Genomic DNA, 25,168 nt, shown 5'->3' with positions numbered 1-25,168 from the left:
ACTGTTCTTGCAGAAAGCAAGTAGGCTAGATTAAATGTTCCCTACCCAGGCTCCATCTTTTAGCTAAGATTTCTAGCTTAATTTCCAATCAGATATTTTTTTTAATTGTATGCTCCAAGCAACTGTGATTGATGCTTAATGTATCATGCTTAATGACATCACTCAGGCCCGCCCCGTGACATCACTCAGGCCCACCTCTACAATCTCAGGTTTTGGGATGCTTCTGTCCTGGCAACGCTGTCAGCCCCAGCCATCACGGCCACTGGATTGGTCTGATGGGAGTTGTAGTTTAAAAAAGTAAAATTTCCAAGCTCTGTAATACACGTAATTAAGTGAAGGTGTGAAAAAGCCTATATGCATACAAAGTGTGTGTGGGCTTTGACTGCACAATTGTGAATCCATGAACAGGTAGCATCTGTGATTATGTAGACAAAGCCTGTGCAGGAACAGGGATGAGGCTGGGGTCAAGTACAATCCTGCGGGAGTTATGCTGATGGGAAAATGGAGCACAGAATATGCATGTTCAGCTGAATGTGTGAAGGGTAATTGTGTGTGTGTATGATACACACACACACACACACACACACATTCAACCTTCACACATTCAGCTGAACATGCATATTCTGTGCTCCATTTTCCCATCAGCATAACTCCCGCAGGATTGTATATATATACATATATATATATATAGACAAGATACAAGGCTGGAAGAAATAAGATCTAAATGTCTCAATTTTATCTGCATATTAAAACAAACAGATAAAGCAAGAAACAAAATATGAAAATCCCTGACACATACTTCCATGTGCCTACATAGTCCAAGACAAAGGCAAAGGATTTGATAATCGTCATTTTTCTTTATCGTGTTAGCTCTGTTTTTACATTATGTGTAAACTGAACAAACTACCCTGGAGGACCATTGTTAACTAAGGGGAGCACAACTTTCATCTACTAGGTTCAGTGCAGTCAAATTGTCCTTTAAAAACCCACGGGGTGCAGAGAGGAGGAAATAAACAGTATTTCCAGTTATTTAACTAAGGGCACAATCATATACTGAAGATTGCTGGCTGAGGTGTTATAGGACTGGACAGAAGTCCGATTAAACTGCTGGAACAGATATACCACCAGCATTGCAGCTATACCAGCTGAACCCTTCCAATAAGCAGGTAGAACACCTCTATTTTTATTAAAAATAAAAATAAAACATACTCCAGCAGAGTGGCTGAAACAAGGTGGAATTGTTGGCAGAATGTGGGTCATGGCAGAGAGGAGGAAGAGCACCGTTATTAGTCTGTATCCCAGTCATAGCACACCACCATCAAATGGCACCACTCACTCTTCTATCTCACCTCTTCACAAACATCTACCATATATCCAAACTCCAGAGATCATGTGTTCCAGCTATTGATTGTTGCTCACTATTCTCTTTCTGTGTCTCCCATTGTTCTTCACAGGCCATTCTGCAGCAGATAAATGATCCACTTCACCCACTATTCCATGCGGATCTCAAGAGAGGCCTATCCCATGGTCAGCAGCAGTGACAAGCACACTTATGGCTCTCAATTACTACTAGTCATAATGGCTATTCACTACTTCCAGGATCAGGGCACACTGGTATGGTTCTGAAAACCAGTTGCTGGAAACTGCAAAAGGGGAGAGTGCCATTGCCCTCAGGTCCTGCTGGTGGTCTTCCCAGATGCATCTGGATGGCCACTGTGAGAACAGGATGCTGGACTAGGTGGGCCTTTAGTCTGATCCAGCAGGGCTCTTTTTATGTTCTTATTCTCATCTGAAAAACTATACATGATTGCTTTTCTCCCCTTCAGAACTATTGTTTTAGTCTCATGTGTATATTTAACAATCACTTAAACCTCATAGGATTTATCAGTGAAGATTTTTAATTAACTGAGAGGTAATTTACTAATAGGCAAAAAAACCCCTTACAGTTTAAGAATGTACCTATAGCCAACATATATTTCTATCAAACTTTAAAAAGCAGGGAAATTGGGCAGCTATAGTGAATGTACCAGGAGAGCAGAAGACCTGACCTCCCCTCTGAGATAACTGTATTGCCCTACAAATTTGTAAAAACGCAAATACAATTTGGGTTGGTCTTTCACAGTCAAATCCACTTCCTGTGTAGCTTGGAAGAATTTGGTAGCATGTGCCTCTGAGCATATGGTGAGTGGTGGGAACACCTGCAGCCAGCCCAAATAACAGAAATAAGGCATGTGCTGTGGTGATCTTGTTTTGCCTATTACTGAATTTCTCTGTTTTTTAATTCAGGAGGTAAGAAATGGGATCCTGTGCAAGTTTACTGAGAATAGATTGATCATTTGCATGCTCAGTGAGTTCAATGAGATTTACTCCCCTGCAATCATGCTTGGGATAGGTGAAACTGACCACAGGGGATGGGGAAAGGAGGAGGAGGAGGAAGGGCAGAGGAGAGGAGGGGGAAAAGGAGGAGGGGGAGGAGGCGGAAGGGGGAGGGGAAGAGGCGGAAGGGGGAGGGGAGGAGGCGGAAAGGTTTGATTATTTGCATGCTTATTGAGTTCAGTGGGATTTACTCCTGTGCAATCATGCTTAGGCTAGGTGAAACAGACCATGGGTGAAGAGGGAGGGGGCTGGAGTGGGTGGGGGAGGAGGAAGAAGAAGGAAGAGAGACGGGGAGGAAGGGAGAGGAGAGGGGAAGGAGAAGGAGAAGGAGAGATGGGGAAAGAGAAGGAGAGACGGGGAAGGAGAAGGAGAAGGAGAGGAGAGAGTGGGAGGGGAAAGGCAGGTCTGATCATTTGCATGCTTATTAAGTTCAATGGGATTAACTCCCGCTCAATAATGCTTAGAATAGGTAAAACTGACCATGGAGGAGATGGAGAGGGAGAGGGGATGGAAAGGGGATGGTGAGGAAAAGGGGGCAAAAGGGAGGAGAAGGGGAGGGCAGGTTTGATCATTTGCATGCTTTTTGAGTTCAGTGGAATTTACTCCTGTACAATCATGCTTAGGAAAGATGAAACTGACCTGGGGGAGCAGCAGGGAGGGGAGAGGGAGAGGGGAGATTATTGGGTGGGCAGGAACGGGGCGGAGGGAAAGCCCCTTTCCTTTCCAAAAGGAAAACATTGTGAACAGTATCATTCTTTTTCAGGGTTTCCCCCACTTTTTTATTCTATAGCAGGCACATGTAAACCAAAGTTATTACTGGCCACATTCACACCAGACCTTTATTTCACTTTACACTCATGGCTTCCCCGAAAGAATCCTGGGAAGTGTAGTTTGTGAAGGGTGCTGAGAGCTGCTAGGAGAGGCCCTGTTCCCCTCACAGAGCTACAATCCACAGAAGAGGGGCTGTTTAACCACTTTAGCAACTGGAGCTCTATCAGGGGAATGGGGTGTCTCCTAGCAACTCTCAGTACCCTCATAAACTAAACTTCCCAGGATTATTTGGGGGAAGCCAGGACTGTCTAAAGTGAAATAAAGGTCTGGTGTGGATGCGGCCCCCTGATTAGCCAAGCAGCTATGAGTCTGGTTTTTAGAACTCTGACAGTTGGTTCTTGTTGAGCATGCTCAATGTTATAATACAGTTCAATGTTAAATTTCTTAAATTAATTAAAAATTAGCCATGCATTTTTTAACTTTTAAACTGCAGAAGATGAAGGTCAGAGTATGAGGCAAGGTCAGGATTACAGGTACTCTGTGAACATGGTGGTTTTTAATTAATTTCAACAAATTATAGTACAATTGAAAGAAAAAAGTCCAACATGGGTCTGGATTTGTTTCTCTTGTTTTACACTTTGAACTCTTGATTCACTCTGACTGTTGAATGTATTGCCAAGAAAACATAGAGGTTTGTTAAGCAAGCATTTCTGAGTTCAGGACTATACGTTTTGTAAGGTTGTGTTTTGAAATGTGCTTATGGGAAGCAACAGAATGGCATGGGGGGTATTTTCAATTTAACATTGTGGAATGCAAAAAAATCCATGCTGGCTATAGTATAATCACCAACAATATTAAAAGTCATTCAGTTTTTTCTCAGCTGAGAAGAGATTTGAACCTAAGGCAGCAATCATAAATACAATTATCAAGGAGTAAGTCCCATTGAACACCGTGAGACCTCCTTCTGAGTAAAATAGCATTCCAGAAGTCTCAAAGTCCAGCTGCCCCTTCCTTGAATCACACAAACCCACCATGAGCAGGGACTTCAGGTTATGAAGATTTTAGGGTCTTCTGTTATATGAACATGTCACTTCAAACTATCAATTTCTACATAATCAAGATTGATTATCTTGATTAACGATCATCATTCAGGTATCACATTTATTTTTTTTCAATTAATTTTTATTCCAATTTTCAAAACCAAAACAATACAAAAAGAAAACAACACAAATCAATAACTGGTACAATACAATATATATATATATATATATATATAAAGGTATCACATTTAGATGTAATCAATCTCCACTTCTATTGTCACAGCACATTTCTCTTCTGAAATACTAAATGTCCAGATGTTCAAAATTCAGAACATACTGAAGAGGTTATGAAATCCAGGTCCCAAGGAAAGATGGCTCAGCCAGAACTTTCATCAGCGCTCATGTGCATTTAATAGCTCCGGAATGCAGAAATTCAACAGTTGCAGGGTTTTTGTTATTTTTTGGAAAAATATTATCATACCTCCAAAACTGTGTCAGAAAGCTGCACCTGTTGAGCTTCTATGTTAAAGGCACAGGGGCTCTGCCATATAAAAAAAGTAGCAACCAGAATCTTGATAGGATATTTGCAGTATTAGGTATAACTTGAGTACATATCACCAACCACCTGCCAGTTTGCCATTCCCCACAACTGCTACAGCAGCAAATAATCATGCTCCTTAACAGTGTGGTTGTCCCTGTGGTTTTTCAATGGAAAGTCGAAAGCAGTGGTTGGCTAGGGTGCAACTAAGCAAGTGCCCGTGTCTGCTTGAAAGCCCTGCCCCCTAATCCCAAAGGTATTATTTTCTGGCTGGAGTTTCTCAGCAGTGATGACGCACTCTGCACATGCTTACATATCCTTCTATTTGTGTACGTGTGTGTGTTTGCACTTTTTTTACATTTTCCAGTACTGATCTCGGACTTTCCTACTCGGTTCTGGGACTGAGAGCTCTCATCCGCGGCAGGGATTAACTACACCCCGGCAATTTACAGCCCAGCGGCTCTCACAGTGCCGTGGCTCGTCGGTTCCCATCGTTCGTCTTCGTTTTCTGGCCACTGTGCCTTTAACCAGGAAGCCGGCCTTCCTTGTAGACCCAGCCCGTCGTCGGGCGGGGCCGTACCGGCCGCCTCTGTCAGTCCCTGTCGCTCCTTTTCCTATTGCTGCCGCCTGACTTGGACTGGCAAGCGACGAGCTCGGGAACCGCGCCGGGAAGAAGGGAGCCGCCCTGCCAACCCAGCCACGGCAGTGTTGTGCCATGAGCTGCCATGAGCTGCCGCAGATGAGGTAAACGGGGTGAATCTCGAGCCGCCTTCCTGGTGGGCAGCTTGCTTGGTAGCTAGCGAGAGAAGCAAGCAGGCAACTGCAGCCCGCCCTGCAGCAGGAGCTGCAGAGACCGGCTGAGGCTCCAGGAGCCCGACTGCTCGCCTTCTTTTCTTCACTCTTAGGCTGATAGGAGGAGGAGGAGACCTTCGGCCTCGGAGGTAGTGGAGCCTGCCTGGGCCTAAGGCTGCTGGGGTAAAAGGGAACCGAGGGCGCGCGTCTCCTGGGATTCCACATGGCAGCGGGGAGGAGGGGGGGACACGTAAGGCGAGCGTAACGAGGAAACGGGAGGCTGGCAGAAGAGGGGAGGTTTGTGACTGATATGCGGGGTGGAGGGCCACTCTGGAAAGCGAAGGTTTTTCTGGAGTTGTAGTGACCTTACGTCGAGCCGGGGCTCGACTCCGGCACCTGTTTGCAGTGCTGGACTCTCTTGTCTGGAACGCGGGAAAGAAAAAGGTGTCTCTGAGTCTATGAAGAGTGCAGTTCACTCGCCGCGACGTACCCTTAACTTCTGGGGATTTGAGGGAAGGGGAGAACCAGGGGCTCCTCCTCGGAAGGGTTGGCTTGAACCCCAGAACCTTTAACATGGCCTTGCTTGTTGTGAACTGCTTGTTTCCGGGGAGTGTGTGAGGTGCTGCAGGGGTTGGGGGAAGAGCTTCTGGGAGACTTAATTGGATTCCTTGCACAGTCCTGGAACTTTCTTCAGTTCCCGATGCCAGTTATGGAATATCTGAAGTCCTGAGAAAGAAGCCTCTGTTGCAGAACAGAGTGTTTTCTCTCCTCTCTGTGGAGTAACCACAGCCAGTCACCACAGGTCAAGTGTTAGGGAAGTAATAGGTCAAAAATCGTGCCCTTCCAAGAAAGGTTGTTTATTTTTTTCCTTGGAAGGCATCCAGAGAGAGAGAGTTTGGAGACACCCATGCCAACCATGGCATCTGTTCTGGTAGGGAAGGTGTCTTAGAAAGATATTAAGAGGTCCTTTTAAACAAAACAACTGTGGAGTATTGAGTAGAGGTGACTTTGGATAACTGAGTTTCTGTCTAGTGTTTGCATGGGGTTAGCATGTAATTTGCTCTAGCAACAAGTTCGGGCTCACCTCATTCTTCTTTCAGTGTGGAGAAATGGGGCAGGTTTGGGATATAGCAGAGGAGGAAGGCTTTCTCTGTTGGTCTGTGTGGATAGCTACTTGACTGAAAAGATCACAACTTGTAAGGAGAACAGCTGCAACCTTGCTGTGTTTTAGCTGTAGGACTGGCTACAAGGGTTTTATTTTATATTTCTTTCTGTTATGGCTGAAGTTTACAAGTGATCAGCCTGATAGGATCAGGCACAGAAGGGCAGAAGAATACCCCGTTCTAGTTTTCACGGTGTGTTGCATTGGTCTGTGCTGTCATTTAGTGGTTTTGTTGTTGTTGCATACCAAAGCTGAGTTCAGGCAGCCAACAGTGTCTTAATATCACCTGATGAAGGGAGGGAAGCTTTGGAGGACTGCCCTAGGCTCATCACAAATATGGATCCTGCTGTGTTCAGTTTTTACAGCTGCATCAGATTTTGATCTATTCAGATTGTATAGCTGGTGGAGTTATTTCTGATTTGCAAAGAATAAGATTTGTCCTTCCAAAGCTTTTAAGGTTGCAGAAGTAGGAGGGCACTGTTTAAACTCCCCCCCCCCACTATCTTTGTCTGTTTCCTAAAATACTTCTAATTGATAACATGAACTAAAAAAAAACACCCAAGTTGGCACAGTCACTTTAGTAAAATGTCAATTTTTGGTTAGTAAACCTTCAGTTTTTTCTAGCTAATTTCCACAAGAGATATCCACAGGAAATCAAGTAATTTTGTCAACATCTTCCAAGCTATCCTTTGGATAAACAAACCATATAAATAATTTCAAGCGTTTCTGGTTCTAACATCTCACAAAAATGCCACTTGTAGCTTTTTGATTTTAGACTTCAAAGATGCAGAAAGATACCCTGTGTTCAAACCTTGTTGAAATTGTCACACAGATTCTTGCTGATTGTTTTGTCACACTTATTTTCTAAGATTTGTTAATAATAAACCAAACCAATTCACTCTCCTCATTCTTTCCACGACCATGATGACAATAGGACTATATAGTGCATGTGTTCTTGAACGATCCCCCAGATTCTGTCACTATTCCTGTGTTCTACCTGTAAAGCTACTTTCCACAAGAGATGCTTTGATCAGTATTAGAATCTTCCACCTGCACAGTTAACCTGTTTTATGCTTGTTCTAATCTAAATACTTGTGCACACTTCTAGCCTGATCTTATGCAGAGTTGGGTATGCTTATTGATGTCAGCGGGCTTAAATATGTCCAACTTTGCATAGCACTGAGCTGTTAGAAGGACCACACCGTATTTTCTAGGAGCCACAAACATGGCCTTTCTCAGAGGCCAAAACTACTTGCATGTTTTTCAGGTTACATGTTTCAGGTTTGTAGGAACAGGCTAATGTTTGTTCACAAGATCATTCACATTTAGGAGCTACATTTCTAGGGACTACCACCTGAATTAAAAATGGCTAAGCACAGAGTTGTCAAATAGATTCCAAAGGCTGAAGATACTGTTTTTAGCACAGTGGGGAGGAGAGCCTGGTTGGGAGTCCAGATTCTGTGAGTTCAAATCCCCTCTCGTGTCTCCTGGGTGTCAAGGGCCAGCTAAAGATCACCCCCACAGTGAGTGGCTCAGGGGTTATGTGCTCTGCCACCTGTGCAGCCATGGGCAAGCTGCATAGTCCCAAGAAGCCCAGTTGCCCCCCAGCTGGCAGTTGTGGACAAGGAAGGGGCTGGCTTGTGCAGCTGTGGCAAGCTGAGCAGGCCGTAGCTAGCTGGGGAGGACTAGCCTCAGAGGGAGGCAATGGTAAACCCCCTCTGAATACTGCTTACCATGAAATCCCTATTCATGGGGTCGCCATAAGTCGGGATTGACTTGAAGGCAGTCCATTTCCTATTCCAAGCATTTCACTTACTGAATTAACTGTATTCACAAGGTATTTTTCTAGGGGGGAAAGGTCATCGTTCAGTGGTACAGCATCTGCTTTGCATGTAGAAGGTCCCAGATACAATCTCTGGCATCTCCAGGTAAGGCTTGGAGGGACCCCTGCCCTGGAACCCTGCCTCTGTCCGTCTGTGTACATAATCCTGAGCTAGAAGGACCAGTGGTCTAACTCGGTATAAGACAGGTGCCTATGCTGTTTTTAAAGTTTTAAATGGAGATGCCATTTTGTTCATGGTCTCTTTCTGAAAATGCTTCCTGTTCTAAATGGAAGGGTAAAGTGGCCCTCTTAAGATTACTGAAGAGAAATAGGGATATGTAGCGTGGTGAGGGGGTTTGAGAGTGTTGAAGAAGCTAAGAGCAATGCCGTCAGGAGTCTAGACTAAGAGGCTAGACTCCTAGCAGGGGCACCCAAGGCGGAATGGTCAAAGCTGAAACACCAGACTAAGATGAATCCAAACTCAGAGGAAGGCAATGGTAAACCACCTCTGAAAATCTCTTACCATGAAAACCCTATGAACAGAGTATCCAAAATGCAACACGAGATAGTGCTGGAAGATGAGACCCCCAGGTCAGAAGGCATTCACCGAGCTACTGGGGAAAAACAAAGGACAAGTACGAGTAGCGCTGTGACTAATGACGCAGCTGGGTCAAAGCCGCAAGGAAGCCCAGGGGCTGATGCACACACATGCGAAAGGAGAGTCTGGAGTTGTACGACGCACACAATAGGAGGGAGTAGAAAAAGAGGAAGGCCAAACAAAAGATGGATTGATTCCATAAAGGAAGCCACAGACCTGAACTTACAAGATCTGAACAGGGTGGTTCATGACAGATGCTCTTGGAGGTCTCTGATTCATAGGGAAGCCATAAGTCATAATCGACTTGAAGGCACATAACAACAACAAGGTACAGAAAGTTATTCAGGAAGAACTTAGGAAAGGGCAAGGATGATTTTCTGCCTAAAAGTGGTGAAGTGGTTTTAGAGTGCTGGGCCTGTGAAAAGGGCTGAAAGCTTCTGTCCGTGTACTAATTAAAGATTCAACCATTCATTTAAAGTTGGAGATGAGAAAAATAAAAAAGACAGTGCTCATGAAGGGCACACACCAACTCCTTCCTTCCTGTACTAAACTTGATGAACTTACCTTTCAGAATAAAACTGTGGTTTCAGTCTCTGGTACATGACCTGTATTGTCCACAGTACTGATGAGACCTTTTAGTTTGTCTGTGTCAACTACCTGCCTGTGTTGAAGCCATTTTTGGCTATGACATGTTAGTTATATGGGATTGTAGAATGTTTCCAAGAAAACATTACAGTTGCCTTTTTCTTCTAACAATGAGCTATAGCTTAGTTTGTTAGATTATAAGCTAGTTATATCACCCTTGAGAGATGTTTCCTTTTCATTCAGAATTCTAAAAAAAGCGTCATCCTTGAAATTGCACAATATGTAAGTGAAAACTGAAACTTGTTAGATCAGTTGACATTCCTAATAGAAACTAGCTTAAAAGGAGGAAGAGGTTGTCGAATTTATTTTAATTTTTTTGTAATGGGTGTTGCTGCTGCTGCAAGAAAGTACAATGGGTCACTGGGTAGTGAAGACATTTACCACAGACTGAATGCCATGCAGCATGATATCTGTGGATTGCTAGGTTGCTTATTAGGATTGAATTCTGTTTGCTTGGCTGTTGTAACTTGCTTTAAAATAGTACATGGTGGAGAGAAAGATAACACGTCTGTGTTCATTGATTTATACATGTTTTCCATACAAACTCACTTATGTCAATGAAGAACAAGCTTTGTAAAGATATGTAGCAGCTGTCATAATTTCTTCTTTAACCCAAAACTTTAGTGAGACCTTGCAACATAGTGAAGATCAGCCAGCAACTCTGTATTATGTCATACATACTGGACATAGACATTTGTTTTGGAGTCCATAAATATAAAGGCATGAGCTCTGTTCCATTTGCAGTGCAATCCTAAGGATGATTTCTTGGAAGTGCGCTTAGTACAGTGAACTCTTCGTTCTTGGTAGAGATTGAAGCAATAGTGGAATTTGTCAGAAGAAACAAAGCTGGCGACAAATGTAGAGATCTAGTATGAATAAACTAGTATGAATAAACAAATATAGAGATCTAGTATGAATTGTATTCATATTTAGTATGAATAAAAATGACAGTGTTTTAGTATAAAGAGCAGAGAGAACAGCACAGAAGAGGAAGTTTGTTATTGTGGCATTGACTAATAATGCATCCTTGCAAGCCCCTTTGAGAACTAGCCCACATTGCTGCCTTCCCATATTGAGGTAAGTCACTTGTGGCACATCAATAGCTTCAAAATAAAAATGGACTGTTTGAATTTATAGAAGTTTTTGTAATATCCTGCCTCCCTCCAAGGCCCTCTCTTTAATGGTTTTGACCATGGGTGTGGAGCCTTTGGCCTCTGGGCAAAATGTAGGCCTCTCTGTCTGGCCCCTGGGAGTCTCATCCAGGCCACATTCCTCTCCAACTCTCTTCCGTATTCTCCTAGAGTGCTTTTGCCAGGCTGGAATGTGTAATTGAACTGCAATAATGCCTCTTGCTTGCTTAGATGGAAGATAGAAATATATGTGTGTGGGTATTAGTAGAAAACTTGCTTTTCTGTGCCTGGAATGTAGCTTACTACATTGTACTTGCTTATACAGAAGCAAGACTCACATCTGTTGCTCCACCAACTGTTGGTTCTAGCTCTTCCTTCTTTTGGCCTTGTCTTTGGCCATCACTGCCCCCAGAAGATTGTCAATGAGGAAAAGTGGCCCTTGAGCTGAAAGATGCTCCCCACCCCCCTGGGCTTAACATTAGTCACTTTGGTGTGACCACATCAAAGTAGGACATACTGGTAGTGGAATCCATTTGGAACTGCTGTATTGTGAGGAAAGCACTGCTTCTCTCCTGCGAGGCTGCAAAGCTGAGGAATAAAGAGAACACTCATAAAGTAGCATGTTCCGTTGCTGTGAACACAGTCTTAGATGTAGCCAAGTCCTCCTTTGCCTTTTAATAGCTTCGTAGGGATAATTTAATAGATGCCTATGGATAATTTTTATAAGGTGCAGTTTGCAAATTGGAGGTGAGATTATTAAAGTTCTACTTTTGGTCATCTTGTATAGGAAGGAAGTAATTCTAAGGTCACAGTGGAGGAAGACTGAAATAAGGATTCTTTGGGAACTGAGGATGGGCTTAGATTGGTGGAGAAGAAGCTACGGTGGGAAATGAGCTAATAAAGGAATGTTTATCTCATAGACTTGTGCTTCCTCATCATGCTTTCTGTGTAATTTTTTTAAAAGTTGGTACTGGCACATCTCTCTTATGCTTCACAAATGCCACCATTTCTCTTGGGCAGAAGAGCACCAGAAGAGCCCTGCTGGATCAGACCAAAGGCCCATCTAGTCCAGCATTCTGTTTCCCACAGCGGCCAACCAGATGCTGATGGGAAACCCACAAGTAAGACATGAAGACAATAGGACTTTTCTACTGTTGTTTCCAACCAGTTGGTGGAGGCATGCTGTCTCTGACTCTGGAGGGGTAGCATATAGCTGTCATGGCTAGTAGACATGGAGAATCTTTTGTGTAATCCCCTTTTAATGCAGTCTTAAGTTGATGGCCACCACCACATCTTGTGGTAGACAAAGTACTTGCTTTAATCTGTCCTGAATCTCCCACCATTCAACTTTATTGGATGACTCTGGGGGTTCTACTATTATGAGAAAAGGAGAAACGTTTCTCTCCACTTTCACACCAGGCATAATCTGGATACACCTCTCTCATCCCCCCCTTTTACTTGCCTCAAACTGTATAGGCTTCCTTGTAGGGAAGCTGCTCCAGTGCCCTGGTCATGAGATTTGAGCATGACACTGAAAGTGGAAAAAGAGTAAGTGCCAGTCACTACTTTCCTTCTTTCTTGTGTGCAAAATGTAAAATTGAAGATAGATTGGAGAAGGTATGGTAATGGAAAGTGGTGCAGAGTAGCATTCTCAAGTTGGTCCAGCAGTATGTAGGTGCTGTGCAGATGTTGCTGCACTACTGTTCCTCCCATCATTTATTTATTTTATTTATTTAAAAGGGAGGAAGGGCAGGATATAAATCTAATAATAAAATAAACAAACAGATAAATAAAATGTATAACATTTTTTAAAATGAGAAATTATGTCTGCTGCAAGACTACAAGTAAATAAATTGCTCAGTCTGAAGTTAGGCTAAAGTCATTGACCTGGTAGTAACTTGTTGAACAGCATCTAGGTCAAACTTCTAAACAGCCCCTGCCTGATTATTAGTAAATGCCTCCAAGTGTTCAGTCAGCATGCTTTTGTAAACTAATTCTTTTGTTTTTCTTTTAGGCCATAAATGACTAACATAGCACTTCTTGTGGATGTATTTGCAGAGCTGAACTAGGAACTTCACAACTGAATTCTTAGCACCATGTTAACCCCTTCTGATCAATGTATAAATGCTGAATACTGTTCTGTTCATGGTGAACTTTCGGGGCTAGGGTGAGGACTCTGTTTCTTTACTCCCATTATATATGGGGGAAATTAGCAATGGTGGCTGTGACCTTATACTTATTGAAATGAGGTTTACTTCCAAGGATTGTGCTGTGTGCCTACAATGTGTAATATGAAAGTCACTGAGAGAGTGATAGAATAGGGAAATCCACTGGAAAAACTCGGTATGCTCCTAAGCCAGGGATAGCCAGTGTGGCGACCTCCAGATGTTGGACTCCAACTCCCATAAGCCCTGGTCAGCATGGCCAGTGATCAGAAACAATTGGAGTTTGAATCCAGAAACACCTGGATGGCACCATGTTGGCTACTGATCTTCTAACTTGGTAGATGTGCAGCATCTCTGATGACCTGGCCCTGTCTGTGCTGAATAACATCATTTGATGTTCTGCTGTGAGTGATTTTATTCCCTGTGAAACATGTCAAATGGAGAACATAGGAAACAAGACACACTCAATCAACTGACTTTAAGTGTATGGTAGTGGAATAGTGGCAGCAAAACAATCCCCTTAATTTCTCTTAATTTAATTATAGTGCTAGTTAGCTTGTTTGCATCAATATGTACTATTGCTAGCTGTTCTTGTGCCTGCAAATATACATACATACCCATGCTGCCTCCTACATTAATTGATGGAAAAATCTCTCTTGCACAATGACGCCTCTTCAAAGGAAGAAAAAAGTGCTACATATTTGTTTCCAAGTGAATTAATCTTAGCTAAACAATCTCATGGGGTTATTATGATCGTTTTGTCAATACAGTAATATCTTACTATTAAATGTATGATCTGAGTAAGTGTTGTCTGCACAAAATACTAATTCCAACCAGCAATCTATTCCTTTGAAGATTTAATTAACTAAAGAATAGTGAGTAACTTTGGAAATGGCACCTTTCAGTCAGTTGACATTGACCTAATTCATTTCTGCTACTGTTCTGGCGTTTAAGACATTGAATACTGTAGGATTTTGTAGCAGCTGGTAACAAATATACATAACTGGATCTTTGTTTGTAACTGGTTTGTGGAGGAGAAAAAGTCAGGAAGGAATTTCTTTCAGCTTTTTTCCTGCCAGTGGTGTTTTCCAGTTTTGTGGTTAGTTTGCAGGAGGATCATAATTTTGTATACTGAAAGCTTGTTATGATATTCCTTGATATTAAAATATTTGCTACAGAAACAAATGAACACTTAGCCTAGTCCCGGGATAGCCAATCTGTCCAGCATTAGAGCTTCCAAATAGTTGTATAGATGAGGACATTTCAGGAGGTCTAGCATGTCCTAACTGCAGTAAGGGCTTGAAAGATTGTGTCTACTAAAATCTCCCTCATCTATATAAATACTGAAAGTACAGATGAGCCTTAATATTGAACAAGTTGACCATCCTTGTGCTAGTCCAATCCCATTGCTTTTGCTATTTAAGTGAACAATTTGCATAGCATCTTTTTTCATAGTGTTTTTATTGACTTTTTAATCAGTCTTTGGCATTTAGTATCCATTCATGGCAGTGGCTGTTCTGTAATGCGCTTGGGTTGCAACCAGCTCTCTTTAGTGCTAACAGTGTGAGAATGCAGTTTTATCATAAACTGGGACTGAACCCTAGTAAGGCAGAGACTCTGTGGGCGAGTGGTTCCCAAGTCTAGGGAGTTCACCAGTTCTGGATGGGGCTGCTCTCTCTGTGAAGGAACAGGTACATAGCTTGGGTGGGGCTCCAAGATCCATCTCTGTTGCTGGCGGCTCAAATGACCTTTCTGGTGAGGAGCGCCTGTTATCAGCTTAGGTTGGTGTGCCAACTGCACCCTTTCCTGGACAGGAAGAGCTTACCGCTGTGGTTCATGCATTTCATGCATTGGTACCCTCAAGACTGAACTACTGTAATGTGTTCTGTGTGGGGGTTCTCTTGGGTTTGGTCTGGAAGCTGTAGCTGGTGTAGAATGCTGCAGCCAGCTTGTTGAGTGGAGCACCTGGATGCACACATATAACATCTGTGCTGAGGGAACTACGCTGGTGTCAATCAGCTACCAGGCTATGATCAATGTCTTGTTAACATATAAAGCCCTCAAGAACTTGGGAATAATTTACCTGAAAGACCACCTGCCCCTCTGTAGACCTGTAAGTTCACTTAGATCATCTGGGGAAATTCTACTTGTGGCCCTGCACCTTACAGAGTACTATAAGGCAGTAACCTGAAAATGAGCATTTTCGGCTGTTGCCCCTGTTCTTTGGAATACCCTTCCTTAAAGCAGCAACCATCAGTTGCATCAGATGTCTTGTAAAGACTTATCTTTTTGCCCAGACTTTCCCTGACCCATAAAATTGGACTCTGATTTATGTGTAATGAATCCCCTGAATGTTTATTTGCTTTTATGGTTTTATACTGTTTTAATGGATATTGTTTTTATATGTAGAGATTTTTAAAACATTAAAGCAGTTTAGAAAGGATTTTAAATAAATAAAAAAAATATACTGCATGTGGGACTTAAAAGAGTTGTAGAGCTAGTTAAATCTGCTTGGGAAGCTGAATGGCCCATAATAGTACTAATAACTTGCAGTGTTGTCTCTCAGCTGTACTCTGAAGTTACTGAGACATGCTGAGGATTAAAGCTATTGCAATTTGACCTTCTGATGCTACCTCACTGGGTGGAGTGAATGAACTAGAAATGCCAGCGTGAAATTTTGATGGCAGCAGTCCCCGAGGAATCCCTGCTTGTCGCGTATCAAGAACTGATCGCGGACTTACAAAATTGCCTAATCGCTAAGCCCTCGACAAGGCTCCACACTCGCCCATACAATCCCAAACCCTGGTTTGACCGGGAATGCACTGATATGAAGAAACTGCTAATCAAGAAATATAGAGTGTACAGAGACAAGAACTTGCCTGGACTACCCACTGAATGTTTAGCACTGAAGAAAAGATACAAACTTTTAATTAAGAGGGGGAAAAGACTGGCACAGAATCAGCACTGGCAGACCCTGATACAAGCCTCCAGGTCTAAGGACTCGGCCACCTTCTGGAGGTTGGTGGCCAGGTGTTGGCCTAAAACCTCTATCAATCTGGATTATCACATCCCCATGTATTCGCGGGAGCTGCATTTTTATAATACCTAAGCAAGAGGACAGAATCGACTTCAACCTGCTGAAACTTCTATAAAGGATCTTCCTGAGTGGCCTCCGGTCTCTATCAAGGAAGTCACCACACTAATCACAAAACTGAAGCCGGATAAGGCCCCGGGGCCTGATAACATCCCCCCTGAAGTTTTCAAATCCAACATTGATTGGTGGGCTCTGGTCCTGGCAGCTCTATTCACAAGCATTGATCGCACTCCTTGTATCCCTGATGACTGGGGCCTAGCTATTATTATTCCAATTTATAAGGAAGGCTGCCGATCTGATCCTGCCAGTTATAGACCCATTAGTCTGTTAAACATCGTTAGTAAACTATGTGCCAGCCACCTACTTGAAAAACTACAAAGCTGGCTAGAGCAGGAAAACATCTTGGCAGAGGAACAAGCTACTTTCAGAGCGGAGCGCTCTACCATAGACCACGGATTGGTTCTAAAACACCTAGTGTTTATTTAGATCCTTTCCAATCGGGCTTCAGGACTGGACATGGAACTGAAACAGCCTTGGTTGCCCTGGTAGATGATATGAGGAGGGCGTTGGATAGGGGTGAATATACCTTCCTCGTCCTCCTGGATCTCTCAGTGACTTTGATACCGTTGACCACGGTATCTTGTTAAATCACCTTGAGGGATTGGGAATAGGGGGCACTGTTTTACAGTGGTTCCATTCCTATCTCTCAGGCAGGTACCAACGGGTGGCATTGGGGGATGAGGTTTCAGACCCTTGGCCTCTGAACTGTGGAGTACCACAGGGTTCTATCCTCTCCCCCATGCTATTCAACATCTATGTGAAGCCGCTGGGAGCCATCATCAGGAGTTTTGGGCTGCAGTGTCACCAGTATGCGGATGACACTCAGCTCTATCTCTCATTTAAATCTTCACCAGAGTTGGCGGTGAAGACCATGTCCAAGTGCCTGGAGTCCGTAAGTGGATGGATGGGTGAAAATAGGCTGAAGCTGAACCCCGACAAGACCGAGGTGTTGCTCGTGGGTGACAAGAGAAGGTTGGGAGACATCGACTTGGTACTTAATGGGGTGAGTTTACCCCTAAAGGACCAGGTCCGCAGCCTAGGAGTCATTCTTGAATCCCAGCTGTCCATGGAGGCTCTGGTTTCGGCGGTGAGCCAGGCAGCTTGGTATCAATTACATCTGATACAAAGGCTGCGACCCTACCTTCCTGTACATCTGCTCCCACGAGTGATACATGCCCTGGTCTCCTCTCGCTTAGACTATTGTAATGTGCTCTATGTGGGGTTACCCTTGAAAACGCTCCGGAAACTGCAACTGGTACAGAATGCGGCGGCACGCTTGATTAAGCATAGCCGCCGCCGGGATCAATCACTCCGGTGTTGATAGATCTACACTGGTTACCAGTGGTTTACTGGTGTTGACCTTTAAAACCCTATATGGTTTCGGCCCAGTTTATCTGAAGGACCGCCTCCAGTATCACCAATTAGGCCGCCTTACAAGATCAGCCACACAGGACCTCCTCTCGGTCCCACCAGTCAAAACAGCTAGGCTAGTGCGGACCAGAGAGAGAGCGTTCTCAGTTGTGGCTCCCACCCTCTGGAATTCTCTCCCTTACGATCTCCGACATGCCTCCTCCCTGATGAGTTTCCGCCAAGCTTTAAAGACCTGGCTATTCAGGCAGGCCTATAAGAATGTTGGGGTGGGTTAGTCTTTTCTTGATGTTTTAATTATTGTTTTGATGTTAGATTAATTTGATGAATGTGTTGATTGTATATTGTATATTCTATTCTATGTAAGTCGCCTAGAGTGTCCGTTAAGTTGGACAGATAGGCGACTAACAAGTAAAATTTTATTATTATTATTATTATTATTATAGTGGAAAAATATTTAACTGAACCAGGTGGGGCCCTTTATGCCGCCTTTATAGATTTTAAACCAGCTTTTGACCACATACCTAGAGACAGACTGTGGGAAAAATTTGAGCCCACTAGCATCAATAGACGATTCTTAACACTTATTCGGTGCCTATATACAAACACTAAATTCCGCATAAGATGCAACAACATCGGTAGTCTGACTAGGCCTATTCCCACCTTGAAGGGAGTTAAACAGGGATGTGTTTTGGCCCCTACCTTGTTCAATTTCTATATTAACTTCCTGGTCAGAAGCTTGACACTGGTTTCCTCCCATCAACCCACTCTGTCGAATAAACCTCTGTCAATTCTTCTGTATGCAGACGATGCAGTACTTATATCTCTTACAAGTATTGGCCTGCGACATTTACTGAGGAAGCTTGCGACTTATTGCAAGGAAGAACTGTTAGCTATTAACCAGGCCAAATCGAAGTTAGTGGTGTTCACCAGAAAGAAGGTGAAGCACCGATGGTACTTAAATGGACTCCCAATAGAACAAGTACCATCGTACAGGTATCTGGGAGTAACTTTCCATTCTTCGGGATCATGGCAACTTCAAGCCAAAAACGCCATTACCAACGCTTAGAGGAACAAAAAGGCTCTCCTGTCGTTTTTTTATACCAAAGGCGGGCAATATGTCCCCTCTGCCATACAAGTTTTTGTTGCCAAAGTTATCCCTCAAATGATATACGGCTCCCAGATAAGTGTATATGATAAATATACATACACCTTTTGAAGTTGTTCAAACTAAATTTTTGAGGACAATATTGGGTATCCCATCTTGCATCCCTAACGCCACTCTTCGTCTTGAAACAGGGCTCTCCTCGATAGAGGCCTGTATATGGATGCTCAAGATTAAGTACTGGCTAAAACTGCTGTTTTTACCTGTGGGATTGGCCCCTCTTGTATTGTCAGACGTATTTCAGTCAAGGTGGAAGAAAACCCTAATTATGAAACTTTTGAGTTTAGGATTTTCTCCCACTGCTATCCTCTCGCTAGGCCTCCCCAAAGCAAAGTCGGTAATCCTCCAACAAATTCTAGACACAGAACTTCAAAACCATCTTTCTCGATTAGTGTCCAACTCTGGCCTCATACCTAGCACTGGGCCCTTTGTTCCCGCGTATTATCTGGCTTCCCTCCCTATTCCTAGGCTTAGAAGAGCTTTCACACTTGCCAAGTTCAATGTGTTACCATCAGCTCTTCTAGATGGTAGATATCAAAAAATTCCCTATGCTCAGTGCCTATGCCCTGTGATGCGGGTGTAGTAGAATCCGTGGGCCATATTTTATCGGACTGTGCTTTCTAGCATGATCTTCGACTTTCACTTATTACCCCGATCATGCAAAAAATTCTGGGCAGGGACGCTGCATTTTATGTTAGGTATCTTTTATCCGACCAAATTTCTCAGGTCACAAATAAGGTTGTGAGATTCTGTGCTGCAGCTATTACACACCGAAGAGCATGGTTAACCCAACAACCAACATAGACCTGAGAATTGGGTCCCTATTTAGAGTCTGTTTTATCATGGAAAACGTGTCCTGTATTAATATTTTAATTTTTGATCTCATGTATTTTATGCCGGTCTTTGACCATAATCAATCAATCAATATACCCTGTTGCTCACTGCTCTCTGCAGGTGAGGGCCTCCTGCAGATACCATCTTATCAGAAGGTCCACTTCACAAAACATAGGATGCAACCTTTAGCCTAGTGGCACCTACCCTTTGGAATTCCCTCCCCTTAAATATTAGACAGGCTCCATCCCTGTTATCTTTTTGGTGCCTACTGAAGATCATCTTCTCAGTCTGTGTCTGTGTTGGAAATGTTTTTAATATGATTTTTAAAGCTTTTTTTAAAAGATGTTTTTAAAGGATGTTATGTTGTAATATGATTTAAAATCTGTTTTTATGTTTTAGAGTGTTTTAGTGCTTTTGTTTGCTGTCCTGGGCTCCTACTGGGAGGCAGCGTGTGATATAAATCAAATAAATAAATAAGGGACTGTCTCAATTTGGTATGAACATAGACAAAAGAAATTTTCTGTATGGCTGCCATAGGCAGCATTGGTTAGGCGAGTAGATGCTTTGATTTCACATTGAAGAAAATGAGGCAGATCCTGGTGGTGGAAAAGGCAGTGGTGGGTGCCCAGAGGATTTCTTTTGAGCTCTGCTACCAGTTCCCCCCTGCTTGCGGGCAGAGCTGTGTGCAGCATGGCTTGTTTTGTACCCTCTTAAATTAGCTTGCAGCCCTTGGATGCTAAGGGAGTTGTCCCGTCACCAGTGCTAGAAAAAGTAAAATTCAGCTGCCAGTCTGGTCAGCTTCTGTGTGTTGGATTTGGATGGGGGTCTTGTACTTTGCCTTAAGCAGCAGAATATCTTAGGCTGGCCCTTGCCCAGTATGATGCTCTAAGTGCATAAGTGGCTTGTTGCTTTTGTTGCAAGAGGCCATGGAAATTAAAAGCAATGAAAAGAGGTGTGATGTGCCTGTTTTCTTTGAGAGAATGTTCATAAAATCAATGATTTGGAAGAGGGTGACTCCAAGGTGGATCAATGATACATGGTAAACACTGATATTTTTGTTTAAAATCTAACAGACATAGTTATATGAACAGTCCTACTGACTTCCCTTTTGCTCCTGTCGAAATATCTGTGTGGTTTAGACACCAATAAACTCACTTTGTTCTATATGTATGTATGTATGTATGGACTGCCAACTTGATCCCAACTTATGGTGACCCTATGAATAGGGTTTTCATGGTAAGCAGTATTCAGAGGGGGTTTACCATTGCCTTTCTGTAAGGATGAGAGGCAGTGACTGGCCCAAGGTCACCCAGTGAGCTTCATGGCTGTGTGGGGATTCAAACCCTGGTTTTCCAGGTCATAGTCCACCTTAACCCAGCCTTTCCCAACCGGTGTGCCTCCAGATGTTGTTGGACCACAATTCCCATCTTTCCTGACCATTGGCAATGCTGGCTGAGGCTGATGGGAGTTGTGGTCCAACAACATCTGGAGGCACACTGGTTGGGAAAGGCTACCTTAACCACTACACCACACTGGCTCTCCCTTTGTACTATAGTCATATAAATTAATGGCAGAAGCAAGAGGAAAATATCCAAAGGTGTTGTACTCTTATGTGGTATTCACCAAGGCCTACTCAGAGTAGACCCATTGAAATTAACAAACCTCAGTTGGTAATGTCTATTAATGGCATTCAATGGGCCTATTCTAAGTAGGACTAGCATTGAATACCACCCCTTTTATCTTTTAGAAAGACCAGTATATTGAGCTTTACAGCTTTTTCCAAAGGTATTTTCCTTTTAGGGGAAGCAGGCTCTCTTTTTCCCACTTTCATATAAATTAATTGATAAGTCATGCTCATTGTGTTGATAGAAGCTGGTACTCATTAATTGTCTCGATGACAGGCCATGGCTGTAGACACTCTGTAACAGAAAATTAATGCTATAATAAATGGGACATATATCATCAAATGTGCACATGGGTTTCGTTTCTGTGTCCCCCATCCCCAAAAAGGTACTGAACAGACTTCTAGAAAAATAAGACAAATTGGTTTTGAACCACATATAGCAAACAGCAAATGACTAGAACTGGAGAAGGTAGAATAGAGGAGAAGGGTATAGAATGGGCTGTCTCTTGCTCAGGTTGGGCTGATCGTCCCCCCCCCCCGCTTAAGTGAAGTGGGTATGACCTGCATGTATTTGCTGAATCAATGACTGAGTGCCAGGCTATGGGGAGGGGACAATTTTAAGGAGCTACTCGGCTTAATTAAGAAAAGTATGAGATGCTATACTCTACTGTTTCTGGTGGAAGACCCTTCATAAGGCCCTCCACTCCTGAGCCTGCATTGGGTTCCTGCAGATGAGGTGGAGATAGAACAGAGGTAGCTCACCTGCATGGCCCTCAAGATGTTGTCGAAGTCTAGTTTCCATCAGTCCCACCCAGCATGATTGAAGGTCAGGGATGGGGATGATGGGAGTTGTAGTTCAGCAACATCTGGAGGGCCACCTCCTGGCTTAGAGGTTACACTTATAATAAGACATTATAGCCACAACTCAGAGGGAATGTGATTAAAGATGCCGTCTAACTTGGGACTAGCGACTTTTTTATTTTATTTATTACATTTATTTACTGCCCCGTAGCCAAAGCTCTCTGGGCAGTTTTTGAACTTGACATCTGCACAACAACATATTACCCAATTCAGCATTGTATGGTGGATTACATTATCTTGCTGGAGAAACTGTTGTATCTTTGAGACTGTTACAGATTGGGTTGAATCAAGTACAGAATGGAACAGCAAAGATATGTTGATTTCTGAAGCACCAAACTCTTGGAGGACAGCTCCTTAGTACAAAATAATTGCCAGTGTTTATAGAGTCTAACACAGAACACTAAACATCATGTGGATTTCTTGGCACTGTTCTACACAGCCAGCAAGCAACTCCTTATCCTTATTTTAAAGTGCAGAGATTTTGTTTCAAACACATTGGCTGGGATCCTAAATAACTACTTTAGGTATACCTAAGGACTTGGGCTCAACCAGTGGGATTCTGATCTTCCTTTCTGGGCCCCCACCTAACGTTCTGAACAGCTGCTGCTTAAACTTTTCTGAAACTCTTCAGTTTCAAAATAGGCTTGCTGTGTGGCTTGGTGGGAGGCAGAGATGGTCTGCTGCTACTTGGGGAATGCAGCTTTAAAGCTTCCTTTGGATCGACAAGAACGTTCATAACAATCGGCATTCCTGCTGCACAGTTAAACTGTAGTTTAGGTAGAAAGGTGTGGCAATGATTTCTTGAGCTGTTGGAAATTCTGAGGTGAGAACAGTCATTTGAAAATGCAAATGTCTGTTAAAGCAGGAATGGAAGCAGTGTACTTGTGGAAAAGCCATTTCTATTCTCTTGGGGTGGTGCCAGTTCAAGCAGGTGGTACTTAACAGGTAATTCTGAAACCTGATAAAAGTGCAAACTGCTGGTCTGGAATCTTTTACTATCTTATCTCGCACAAGTTGCAGAGGAAAAGGGTATCAGATTTTTTTAAAAAAAAATCCCTATGACTTAAACTTTGTCTTTGATCTAAATGGGGATTTGACCTCCAAGAGTCATTAATGCTGTTGTTTTTAAAAGCATTGTGCCCTGATCCTGTTTAAGTCAGGCAGTTTCAGTCATGCTGCCTTCTGTACTTTATCTTATGTGGCAGAGATTGGCAGAAGATAGGTTTGGATCTACTGGTAGTTCTCTAGGTGACTTGTAATGAATTGGCAAGAATTTCTGACTCCTGATTGTTTTAACAATGTCAGCGACAAAATGACTCCCCTTCTACCTTAAATTATACTGCTGAAATGAAGAAAGTTGGGGTAACAATTTTTGTGTGGAGGTACTGTGAGCTCTGTTCATTTCTCCTACTCTAAACAAATTCTTGGAATCAGAATTATTTAATCTTAAGTGTATTTTTGCATCTGGCTCTGGCTGGTAGATTTTAAGAAGAGCCCTGATAGATCATACTAAAGGCCCATCTAGTCCAGCATCCTGTTCTCACAGAGGGCGCATCTGGGAAGCCTGCAAGCAAGGATATTAGCGCAATAGCCCTCTCCCCACTTGTGATTCTCAGCAACTGAGATTCACAGACATACTACCTCTGATACTGGATGCAGTACATGGCCGTCATGACTACTGAGCGTTGACAGCCTTATTTTCCATAAATTTGTCATCACGAGGTTCTAGAAAGAAAACAAAGTGGATCCTGTAAGCCTGAAGTCTATGGTGGTACTCATCTCTGCAGTAGGATGAAAGCAATGCTCCTTAGCAGGAAGTGAAAGCATTATAGTGATTAATGAAGAAATCAACATTTACTCCTGTAGACTTGGTAGATATATTGAGGTCTACTTTATGCACACACAACAGAATGAGTTGGCAGAATGGACTGTGTCATTTCAGACTGCATGTGGGGGAACTCGCTCATCAGAGGGATTCTCTGCAAGCAAAACAAAAATGTAGCTTATCTAAGAAAGAGGCTGTTGGTCAGCCCTTCCATATTCTGCTAGTTCTCTACTTGCTCTGGAATCTTGTACACTAAGGAAGCATTCAAAACTGTGATCTCACATCTGCAAGTTGCAAAAAAAAAAGTCAGTGCTGCATTTGTCCCATTTTTACCCCAAACTTCTGTTTTCCAAAAAGCTGGAGAAAAGATACCTCCTCCCCATGGAATTATAATGCCTTACATCTCCAATCCTAGACAACTTAAGCCATGGGCAGGGAACCTGTGGCGCTCTGGATGTTGTTGGAGTGCATACTCATCAGCCCTGCCTAGTATGGCTAGTGGCCAGGGTTGGTGGGAGCTGTAGTCAAGCAATATCTGGAGGCACTGCATTGGCTACACGCAATTTAAGCCAATGACATTTGTTTTGTTGTGCCATAGTACCAAATTAAATTGTGCTACACATTTTATGTTTGAGCATAATAACGTTGTTGATAGATAACACTGCATGCTAGGTTGTTAGTTTCTGTAAACTGGTAAAAAAATTGAGATACTAGGCTTGATTCTACAAGATGTGCTTCTTTTTAACCCTATCAACCAATGGGCAGAGGGCCTGTCAACTCTTGCAGCATATGAAAAAAGTAGACTTTCATAGGCAACGACAGGTAGACACTGAGATGTTTGGACTTCATCTATGGATCTATTCATTTATTCATATGGCCAGCAGGCTTAGTTGGAGACTGTTCCTACCTCCTTCCCTCACCCAGCTCCACTTATGACTGTGTAATTATGATTCCACTCCTTGTTGGATTGTCTTTGCCTTTCATTATTATTTTTTTCTTATTGTAACATGTGTGTGTGTGTGTGTGTGTGTGTGTGTGTGTGTGTGTGTGTGTGTGTGTATGAACAAAAATATACACACACATATTAAAAGAGGTGCTTCTTAAAAAGATAGTTAAGTGTGAGCTCAAACTTGTCATAATGCAGAAACCAAAAGTATTCAGAACAAACTTAACTTTACAACCTGACTGCCTTAAGCAGATCATATGATGATGAGGATTTTCTACCTGGGGTATATTTCTAGATACTGCAGGTAACAGCTTTGAGAAAGGAAGACTGTCAATAGAAATACCAAGCATAC

At 42.9% G+C, this 25,168-nt stretch overlaps 1 protein-coding gene across 2 annotated transcripts in view; it reads left to right on the top strand.

Moving 5' to 3' along the window:
- Positions 1-5,097: 5,097 nt before the first annotated feature.
- TEX2 (testis expressed 2) overlaps positions 5,098-25,168 on the top strand; it is a 139,807-nt gene continuing 119,736 nt past the window's right edge. Inside the window, exon 1 of one of the 2 annotated variants that reach the window (XM_061615519.1) lies at positions 5,098-5,469. The gene's annotated coding sequence lies outside the window, so the exon portion shown is untranslated. Of the gene's footprint in view, positions 5,470-5,534; positions 5,667-25,168 lie in introns of those variants that run through there. The other variant, XM_061615520.1, reaches the window with a different exon arrangement.

This window comes from Rhineura floridana, chromosome 3 (genome assembly GCF_030035675.1).
Source record: "Rhineura floridana isolate rRhiFlo1 chromosome 3, rRhiFlo1.hap2, whole genome shotgun sequence".
Classification (NCBI taxonomy): domain Eukaryota; kingdom Metazoa; phylum Chordata; class Lepidosauria; order Squamata; family Rhineuridae; genus Rhineura; species Rhineura floridana.
Note: the sequence above shows the minus strand (reverse complement) of the source record. Positions and strands in the feature narration are given on the sequence as shown.